The sequence below is a fragment of the Eptesicus fuscus genome, chromosome 12 (assembly GCF_027574615.1).
Source record: "Eptesicus fuscus isolate TK198812 chromosome 12, DD_ASM_mEF_20220401, whole genome shotgun sequence".
Classification (NCBI taxonomy): Eukaryota; Metazoa; Chordata; class Mammalia; order Chiroptera; family Vespertilionidae; genus Eptesicus; species Eptesicus fuscus.
In genome coordinates this window covers 11,154,378-11,165,455 of record NC_072484.1, presented here as the reverse complement: position 1 = coordinate 11,165,455, position 11,078 = coordinate 11,154,378, and the positions used below count along the sequence as shown (strand labels likewise).

The following is an 11,078-nucleotide window of genomic DNA, read 5'->3' as shown; positions in this document are numbered from 1 at the left end:
CCCGTTGGATCCTGAGTTAGGTGCAATTATACCCCCATTTTACATGTGAGGAAATGGAGGCACAGAGACGTTAGGCCACTTGCCCGAGGTCATCCAGTTAGTGAGTGGCACAGTGGGGATTTGAAACCCATGAGCTACATCTACTGCTAAGATTCCCTACACTAGTAGGACATCAGCATCATGAGGGCAGGGTTTTGATCTGTCTTATTTCCTGTGCTGTCCCCTGTGCCTAGAACAGTGTCTGGCACGAAATAATGTTCAATAAATATTTGTTGAATAAATGAACGAATAGATGAATGATCTAATTATTATGCTATAATTAGAAGGCATTTAGAAAAATGAACATAATGGAAACTAAACAAGTATGGCTAGGCATTGTTGCCTGTCCAAGGAGCTGAGCACAAAACCTGCTCTCTTCTTGTTCAAACAAGAAATTTGCAAGTGTGTGAGAGATAGCAAGGACCCACTGACATCTAATGGAGACTTGGATCCCTAACAAATTAGAAGTTACAAGACTCGAAAGGGGACTAATTTTCTCCCCTTGGGAGTCAACTGTTATATATAATTAGAGGCTCCGTGCATGAAATTTGTGCATGGGGCGGTGTGTGTGTGGGGGGGTCCCCTCAGCCCAGCCTACATCCTCTCGCAATCTGGGACATCCCTCTCACAATCTGGGACCGCTGTCTCCTAACTGCTGGCCTGCCTGCCTGCCTGATTGCCCCTAACTGCTTGCCTGCCTGCCTGATTGCCCCTAACCACTCTGCCAGCCTGCCTGATCGCCCCTAACTGCCTCTGCCTTGGCCCCCATCACCATGGCTTCATCTGGGAGGACGTCCAGAAGGTTGTTCGGCTGTCTGGTCTAATTAGCATGTTATGCTTTTATTATTATAGATTCTTTATTGTTGAAAGTATTACATATGCCCCCTTTCCCCCCACCATGACTTCCTCCAGCCTGCTCCCGTCTATTAATGTATATTTTAACAGCTTTATTGAGATATAATTTATATACCATACCATTTACTCATTTAAAGGGTACCATTCAGTCCCTTTTTAGTATATTCAGTGCTGTTGTAAACCATCTTGTAGTCTATTATTTAATGTCTCATCTTGGGTTGGTGTAAAACCCTCTCAGACCGAGTTCCCCACTTGCCACTTGGGGAAGCACCACTGCAATGGATACAGAGCTTTTGGGGAGTCGTGACTCCCGTACCTTGCTAGGCGTGTGCCAGCTCAGTTTCCCCTCAGTTTGGGAGACAGGCCTTTGGACCCAGGAGCACAGAGAATGGAGTTGGGGGGAAGGGTGTATCTTTCAGCTGTCCTGGAGGCTGGGCAGGAACTTGCCCAAATGTTGCTGCTTTTCCATCCTCCTTCCTAAACCAGGACTCTGGGCGCTTCTGGGAATCACTGTCTGTTCCCCCTCTCTGAGAGTGAATGAGTCACTGGGTAAGCTTTTCAGCAGCATCTGTGTATGCTGGTCTGGGGCGAGATGCTGGGGCGTGAAGAGGAGAGAGGTGCAGATCAGCCAGGAGGCCAGCAAGTGGCTGCCCAACTCACATCCAGGCCAGGCTCCCTGGGAGCCAGCTCTCCCCGCCTCTGTACCTACACTGGTTTTGGCCGTAGGAGGCCGTTTTATGTGGAAATCATTTTATCTGTGTTTGTGCTGTCTTCCCAAGCAGATTGTAAGTGCCTGAATTGCCCTGGCTCTGTAGCATATACTTTTCAGAGTCCTTCATAGCTACCATTTTTTCAGCCCTAAACAGTGATGCCTGTTTTAATGCCTCAATGACCCTATAAGGTAGGTGATCTTTTCCCCATTTACAGATAAGGAAACTGAGGCTCAGGAAAGTCCTGTGACCTGCATGAGCTGTCGTGATTAGGAAATACCGAAGCTGGGATTTGAACTGGACTCCAAAGCATGTGCTCTCGACTGAGCAGGAAAGTGGAGGCTGTGGTGGGAACGGTTAGGGCCCAGCATTCTAGCGTAACAGATCCACGCTATGGCTTAGGAATGCATGGCCTTCACAAACCCCGGGATTGAACTTGGGACCGGACATCCAGCCTCCTGTTCCTGCCTATCCTGGCATGATACAGCCTGTGATGATGGGAGAAGAGGGCTCCGAGGAGGTTTCTCTGTACATCTCCATCTATAATTGGCTCCAAATGAAATGATCTCATCCCTGAACACTGAGGAAGGGGGTGGGGTGAGGAAACAGCTCCCTGGCAACATCTGACATGGTTTGTGACTAACCCATCTCCCTGTAGGAGCATGAGATGGTCCGTCCTCTCGGAGACTGTGTAAAAGTTTGGGGGGAAAATAGTCTTGGTAATAGATTGTAGAGGCTCCAGCTTTTTGGGCTTTTGTGAGGCCCAAGGCATTTCTCCATTCCATCCAAACCAGGTATCTTCTTACTGTTGCTCACAAGTCAACTTGACCACCTGTCACTCATGTCAAACCCTGGCTGGGAGGAGGTGAGCACGGCCAATGAATTCATCAAGTGACTTATCTTGATGGAGTTCTGTGGCCAGCTGAAGCTCATTTACATGCCCATACATTAATTTTGAAAGACGAGCTCCTAATCAACTTTTAAAAAGCTTGTCACAGCACCATCTGTTTGGCGTTTGTCACTATTGCGTTACATAAGAGGAAAGACATTTTTAAAGAATGCGGCTGCATTTAGTAATTGGATCGCTGGAGAGGAGCCAAGCCGGGGCGGATGGCACCGTGATTCAGAAATACCATAGGCCCTTCTCGGGGCTGTGGCGGCCTCCCCAAGTTCCACACGGTCGTGGCAGAGACCTGAGTGCAACCCCGTTTGGGAGACAGGCCTGGGTGCATTCCCAAACGGGGTTGCATTCAGGTCTTTCTCTCCCTCTCTTATTTTACCCCTCCCCATTTATTTCCCCTCATCCCTGCCACCTCAGATAATTCTATCAGGTACCAAATGATTTCACTTCCCGAAGCCCCAATGTCCTCATCTGGAAAACAGGAATAACAGTGTAACGCTGCTGCAAGGTTTAAATGTGTTAGTACACACAGTGGCAGCACATAGTGAGTGCTTGAAATTGTTTCCTATTTTAATATAAAGCTATGCCTGACACCTTGTAGGTGTCGTGTCCGTTTGGCCTCAACAAGTATCTAGGATTACTTAGGGGCAGGACCGGCTCCATGGGTGTGCAACCGGGCAGTTGTTTGGTATAACGCTTTGCAGCCACGGTCTTTAAATTCTTACTAATTTTTGAACAAAGGGCCCCGGGTTTTCATTTTGCACTGGGCCCCGCCAATTCTGTAGCTGATCCCGCCTAGACATCTAGAATGATGCTGATTTATTGGATTGCCTGATGTTTCAATTAAACAACCGAGTCCACGTTTTAAAGTCAGGAGAGTTCACATAAAACTCTGATGTATTTGGGAAAATGAGAACATCTTGCCATAGTGGGTCCACATTTCCAGGTGCTGCCAATAAGGGGCTGGAGCTGGGTTGCGGTGCCCTCACATAAGGCATGAGCTTCAGCCCAGCACGCCTAAGAGGCTTTGAACCCAGTCCCCTTGCTCATTCACAGGGCACCCGGCATGGCGGTTGGGGTCATGGCTTTGCCATATGTTTTCAGCTTTGCCAGTCGATAGTCATTTGACCTTGAGCAAGTAGCTCTTTGCCTTAGTTTCCCACCTGTGAAATGGAAATGATGATGGTAATAGTAACCTCTCTTTTACATGTGAAGATTAGGCTGATTAATATATGTGAAGGATCTAGGGAATATATTATTAATATTAAAAAAATTATTTTTTGTTAGTCCTCACTCGAGGATATTTTTTTCATTGATTTTTAGGAAGAGAAAAGATAGGGAAAGACAGAGAGAAACTTCCAGTGAGAGAAACACATCGTTTGGTTGCCTCCTGCACGAATCCGGGCCAGGGAGGAGCCTGCAACCAAGGTATGTGCCCTTGAGTGGAATCAAACCCAGGACCCTTTGGTCCGAAGGCTGACACTCTATCCACTGAGCCAAACTGGCTAGGGCTAGGACATATATTATTATTGCTAGTTTTTTACTCTCACCTCGTGCAGAAGGTCAGACCCAAGTCTGAGAGCTGCCCCTCCAGGAGCTGGAAGCTGGACCTGTAGCCGCCAGTTATGAGGTCACTTCCTCCTGCTGTCTTAAGCAACATCCCGTGTCAATGTTCACTCTCTCCACCTGCAGTGTTAGCGTTCATAAGTGGTTCAACCTGGGCTTTCTGCAGCCTTCCCCCTAGCTCCAGCGGTGGGCGTGTGACCCAGGTGGCCCAATCAACATAGTCCATCCCTTGGGCTGTAGAGATTGGTTATGGGGTGAGCATATGATCCAACTTGGTCCAATCAAAGTGAATCCTGGGACTTTTGCTGCCCTGTTGGAAAAAAAAGAAGCTCTCTTTGAACCAAGATTTCTAGCTGTAATATTCCCTGGAGCTCCTAGTGAGGGTCTACTATGTGGAGAGAGAGGAAAAAACACACACACAACTGAGCCCTTATGACATCTTTGGAGCCCCTGGATCTAACCATACCTGAACCATTACCCTAAGACTTCTGAGTTCTAAGAGGTTACATTTTCCCTCCCTTAAAAAAACACACACAACAGTTTGAGAGAGCATCTGAAATCCTGTGCTTGGGACCTTTACGTGTTATCTCCTGTAATTCAGATATAAACCCCATGGCGAAGGGGCTATGATTATAAAGGAGTTGAGCCTCAGAGAGGTAAGTGGCCTGTCCAAGGTCACCCAGCAGGTCAGTAGCTGGTGCTTGGATTTGAACCCAGGTTTCTTTGACTCCAGAGCCTTTCTTCTATTCCACATTGTCTGAGTTCTGGACAAGAAGGTCTGTGGGGGTAAAAGACAAAAGACCTGAGTCCCATTTTGGCCACTATTTTGCTGGGTGATTTTGATCAAGTAATTACTCCAATATAAGCCTCAGTTTTCCCCATCTTGAAAACGGGGAAAAGAGTATTGCCTACCTTCTCAGGTTGTTGTGAGGGTTAAATGAGATAACCAGTGTAAGTAAAGTGTTTAGAACAGGGCTGTGCATTTACCAGTGAACATGAGCTATTATTTGTCCTGGCTCTTGTTTTTGAGGGAAGAAAGGGAGTCTGAGGGCTTTACCCTCAGCCTGCAGCCAGCATGCTCCCTGCCTCCCTGTGGGTCATAGGCTGCAGCAGCCTTGAGTGGCGCCTCCATCCATCTCCTGCCAGATGCACAGACCTGGCTCACTTACCCGGGAAGAAGGCACTTAAGGAGCTGCCTCTCCAGTTTCTCTTTTAATTTTCATTACATAAATTTCACATTTCCCGGAATAGAGATCTTGAACGGCTGGACTAATTTGGAAATCAAGTCAGCAAAGGGCTTCATTTATATTAATGGGGTCTTGAGTCTGGCTGGCTTGCAAGGAGGCGGAGACATGGATGGATGGTAGTGATCCAGGCTGAGCTGCTCCAGGCTGAGTTCGGACCTTGCCTTAAATGAGCAGGTGCCTCCCGATGTAGGCTGGGACCATTCTCATCTTATGGGAGGCTCTGGGACGTAAGGACTATGTTGCTCCCTGGCTTAAACCCACCAATGGCTGAGCACTGCTCTCAGAGAAAACTCCACATTGTTCACCCTGCTTGACAAGGTGCCGTGTGATGGGCTTCTGCTGATCTCTCCCACCTCCTACTCACCACGCTCCTCCTCACTCCTCCCTCTCCAACTAAGCAGGTGTCCTGAGAATGTTCCTGTCTCAGGGCCTATGCACTTGCTGTGCCTTCTGCCTGAAAGTCTGCTCTCCCAACTCTTCCTGTGGTTAGCTTCTTCCTGTCAATCAGACCTTGTCTCACAATCACCACCTCTGGGAGGCCTTCCCTGACTGCCCACTAGAGTAACACTCCCCAACCCTCCTATATCACCACCCATTTCATTTTCTCCATAGTTCCACAGAAAAGGCCTATGTCTTCCTGCTTACTTAGCTGCCTATATATTTCTTGGCTGTGTCCCCTATGAGAATATAAACCCCATGAGAGCACAAACCAGGTCTCATTCAACTTTGTCTCCCTAGGACCTGGCTGGGTGTTTGGAACACAGAGAAGACAAGGTTGTTGCCTGCATGGAGCTCACAGTCTGGTACAGAGAGGGACAAGCCACAGTAACTAACATTTAGGGACTGTGACAAGGACTTTACAAGAGACAACATGTTTAATCCTCACTATAGTTCTTGGGACTATTGTTACCAGGTCCAGTGCATAAAGCACAGGGACGTGACATAACTTGCCCAAGGTCACATAGCTAGAAAGTAGAGGAGCCAGGATTTGAACCCAGGCTGTCTGGTTCTCATATCTGCTGGGTTCACTAGGTCACCTAAGTCACAGGGGGTAAGAGCCTGGTGATAGAAGGGCTGTGATGGAGCAGGCTCTGGAGGCTGTGGGAGCCCAGAAGAAACACCTGATCTTGCTTTTGATGGGGGAAGGGATCAGCAAAACCTCTGCAGTGCCTCAGCTGTGTCTAGAATTATTTATTTTTAACTTTACTTTATAGCTGAAGAATTTCTAATATCTTCACATTATCCATGGTTACAACTTTAAGTCATGCATATCATTCCAGCAAGAGGCAGTGCTATTCATCATTGTTGGGCAATTGCATGCTTGCAATTTTGATGTTCTCCCTAATGCTGCCAGGAACCAGTCCCTAAACTCAGTGAAGTAATGAAATGCTTCAGAACTCGGGCTCCGGACCTGAGTTCAAATCCCAGCTCCTCCCCTTGGCTCCCAGGGTTCTACATGCCCGGGACAAGAAGTATCCACTAAGGTGGTTAGGTAAGTGATAACTAGAAGGCCCTGTCCCCCTTCACCCTCCATGCCTTGGTGCCAGGTGGGACCCAGGCTCCCCAGCTCAGCAGGTTCTTGGAAATTAGGTTGGTTTAAGAAAATAAAGAACTGTGATATTTCAACAAGAAACTAGTAACAGTAGTTGCCTCTGGAGAGGGAAACTGGGTGGCTGGTAGACTGAGTGAGAGGGGTATTTTCCTTGCAGATCTTTTCATACCTTTCCAGTTGGTACCATATGGAATTATTATCTAGTAAATAAACATTGAAAAAAGCTTAAAAGAAGGAAATGTATTCTTTCTGCATATCTATCTGTGGACTAAGCTTTATAGAATGTATTCATTTTCTTTATTCACCTCAACATCATGCGAAGTAGTTATTATTGCCCCTGCCTGACAAATAAGGAAACTGAGGCCCAGACAGGGGCAGTGACTCGCCCGAGGTCACATGGTGAATTACTGCCAGATCTGAAACTCCCATCCAGGCCTCCTGACCTTCTGCTGAGGGAGCCTCCACTCATCAGGTGCCTCTCCCTTCATCAGGGGAAGCCATGTTGAGGTGTGGCTAGAGGGGCAGGGACACCATTGCACTCATGTCATGTGATCTGGGTTCAATCCCGGTCTGTCACTTGCCAGTTGTGCGACTTGAGGTAAATCATTAAACCTCTGGGAACTCCATTCTGGAGTAGCAGGGCTCGAAGATGAATCCCAATGATGTTTGTCTCCTAGAATTCACTCCCTTGTATCATCCCTTCTGCAGTGACCTGTGTGACCAATAAAATGTTGCAGAAGCGACAGTGTGTGTGACTTCCAAGGTTGGATAGTAAAAAGGCACAGTGACAATAGAATATGGCTCCACCTTGAAAAGGAAGAGGATTCTGACACATACCACTACTACCTCATGGATGAACTTGGAGGACCTTATGCTGAGTGAAATAAGTTAGTCACAAAAAGACTGTAGGACTCCACTTACATGAAGTAGCTCGAATAGTCAAATTTATAGAGACAGAGGATAGAACGTTCGTTGTCAGAGGACATGGGGAGAGGGGAGTGAGGAGTTCTTGTTCAACGGGTACAGAATTTCAGTTTTGCAAGTTGAAATTTCTGGAGATGACTGGTGGTAATGGCTGCACAACAATAGGAGTCTACTTAATATCTGAACTGTACACTTAAAATGGCTAGAGATGGTAACGTTTGGGTTATGTGTGTTTTTCCATAATAAAAAAATTGGGGATAAAGATATTGCAGCTTCTGTCTTTCTCTGGGATCACTCACTCCGGGGGAAGCCCTCAGCCATATTGGGAGAACACTCCAGAAACACCACAAAGGTTTCCTGGGAAGAACTGAGGCCGCACACCAACAGCTTCACGTCAACCTCCGGCCATGTGAGGGAGCCACCTTGGAAGCGGATCTTCCAGCCCCAGTCAAGCCTCAGATCACAGTAGCCCTGGCCAACATCCTGACTGTCTCTCCTCAGAGAACCGTGCAGCTAAGCCACCCCTGAATTCCCGAGCCACAGAAACTGTTAGGTAATAAATGCTTATTGTTGTCTTAAGCCACTAGGTGTTGGGGTAGTTTGTTAATGCAGCAATAGATAACTGGTTCCCCATCTGATAAGATAAGAATGATGACAATTTCACAGTTGTTGTTGATGATAAATTCATGATGGTACCCATATGGTACCCATAATGATAATTCCATAGGTTTTATTACATAGGGTTGCTGCTAAGAATTAATCAGCAAATGCATGTGAGGTGCCCAGAACTGTACCTGGCACACAATAAATGCTAACCAGTATGATTTTATGTTCCGTGATTTCTGGCATTGTGAGAAGGCCAGCCAGGACGATAAATCTCATTAAGGAACAGATGTAGACACCAGGCCGCAGTGGGAATAATAATGATGGTAACAACGAGAGCTTCCATAATTGAGCTCTCACGGTATTCCAAGCCTTGGGCTAAGTATTTTATATATTTTCACTGAAACCCTCCAGCAGTCCCTTGAAGTAGATGATATTATTTTCCCATTTTACAGACTAGACAACCAAGAATCAGAGAGGGAAAATGGCTTTCCCTAGGTCACACAGCAAGGAAGTAGTGTAACCAGAATTTGACCTCAGATGCTTCAGACACCAATGTTTTTCTTCTGAACCACTGGATTGAGCTGCAGCTTGAAATCCCCCCAAAGCCCACTTTCCCCTTCAATAATTTCCTCTTGATTACACAGGGCTCAGTGCCAGCAATCTGACAGACAAAGAATTTGTTCCCTCAACCTCCCATCTGCAGAGTGTCAGACCTCCTTCCCCTTTGGAGACCAGAGAGTAGATTCCCTTAGACCTTTTGTTTTTCTGGTTCCAATATCCTTTCCCGGACTCCCTCCTTTGATATCCAGGATTGGGAATAAGAAGAACACACATACAGAAAAGCTCAAAAATATCTGCCTGGCCTAAGTTCCCCACAGTGTCTCATCAGAGGCGGTTTAATTAGCCCCAAACCTTTGCATCCTGGCACCTCCAGACATGCCGCCAGCTGGCTCCTCACAAACAGCTCTCCTAATATTTGCTGTGGGAACATGTGGCCATCAGGAGGGGCATGTTCCCAGACAGGCGATGAGCTCAGGACATGAGCATCGCTACACCTGCTCCTCTCCCCGAGGCGGCGGAAATAATTGTGTAGCCACTGACAACACAGCCTTTTTTGAACTTGGGTCCTGTGTGTTGGCAGAAGGGCAGACAGGGGCCAACCAAGGCTGACTGGGGCCCAGAGGGAAGGACAAGGATGTTTGCACCTGCAATGTGGCAGTGGCTGTGCTGGGCCTGCCTTCTCAGATAGTTCTAACCATGAGTTGCAGGAAGTATTTTAGCATCATGACCTGTAACACACACACACACACACACACACACACACACACACACACACACACACACACTTGAAATGAAAGTTTCCTAAGTCTATACTCACCTTTATTATGAGCAATGCATCCTGATCTATTAATTCTGGTCTAGTTTGTCTAAACTATTCATTGATTAAAAGAGTGCTATGACCCATGAAATAGATTTCACTTAATGCAGGGATCTGGGTCTGTGAACTTGGGTGGGTCTGATTTCTAACTGAAATGTTGTCCTTCCTTCAGTTATGAATATAGGCAACAAATCATGGTAGTATTAGCAGTACTTGTGACATTGTCACTAATAAAAATTATAGATTATAGTTGTTGTAGATATCTCAAAGTAGCATTTATGCTCTTCACTAGCTTGAAATTATGGTTACTATACTCACTAATAGATCTTGTTATTATATCTACTGCTAGATCTTGTTATTTTGATAATAACTTGTCGTTATATCACATATTTAAAAACATTTTGATAGTTGAATTTCAATAGTATAAGGTTCCTTTGTAAACCTATGTATTTTTTTTATGCAGTTAAAATTATTATTCTGAGAATGGGGTCTGTGGGATTCATTGGACTGTCCCTGGGATCCACAGCACATGAAATTCTCAATAAGTGTTATGGAAAGAAGGAAGGCATGAAGGAGGGGAAACAAAGAAAGAGAAGGAAGGAAAGAAAGGAAGGAAGGAAGGAAGGAAGGAAGGAAGGAAGGAAAGAAGGAAAGAAGGAAGGGGAAATAAAGGATGGAAAAATGTCTTAATTTATCTCAGAATTGCAATACTTACCTACAGCTGACATATAGGTGCCAGTATGCATTTTAGTGAATGATTATTGCAGCTTTACTGTGTAGTTAAGTCTTAAAGTCGGGTAATGTCAGTTCTCCAACTTGGTTCTTCTTCAATATTCTATTGAATATTCAGGATATTTTACTTCTCCATATAAATTTTTTTGTTTTTTAGCAATAATTGCACCTCCGATAAACCTCATTGGCTATGATACTGCCACTGCGCAAAGCTCTCCATATAAATGTTAGAATCAGTTGGTTGATATCCACAAAATAACTTGCTAGGATTTTGACTGGGATTGCATGGAATCCATAGGTCAAGTTGGGAACAACTGACATTTTGACAATATCAAGTCTTCATATCCATAAACATAGAAATCTCTCCATTTATTTAGTTCTTTAATTTTATTCATCATACTTTTGTAGTTTTCCTCATATAGATCTTATTTATATACTTGTTGGATTCATACCTATTTAATTTTTTGGTGTGCTAATGTAAATAGTATTGTGTTTTTTAAATGTCAAATTTCACTTGTTTATGATTGATATGTAGGAAAGAGGTTGACTCTTGTATATTAATCTTAAT

The 11,078-nt window shown here is 45.4% G+C and overlaps 1 pseudogene; it reads right to left on the bottom strand.

The window, feature by feature from the left end:
- Positions 1-10,610: 10,610 nt before the first annotated feature.
- LOC114231444 (U4 spliceosomal RNA) lies at positions 10,611-10,724 on the bottom strand (annotated as a pseudogene).
- Between the last annotated feature and the right edge of the window lie 354 nt (positions 10,725-11,078).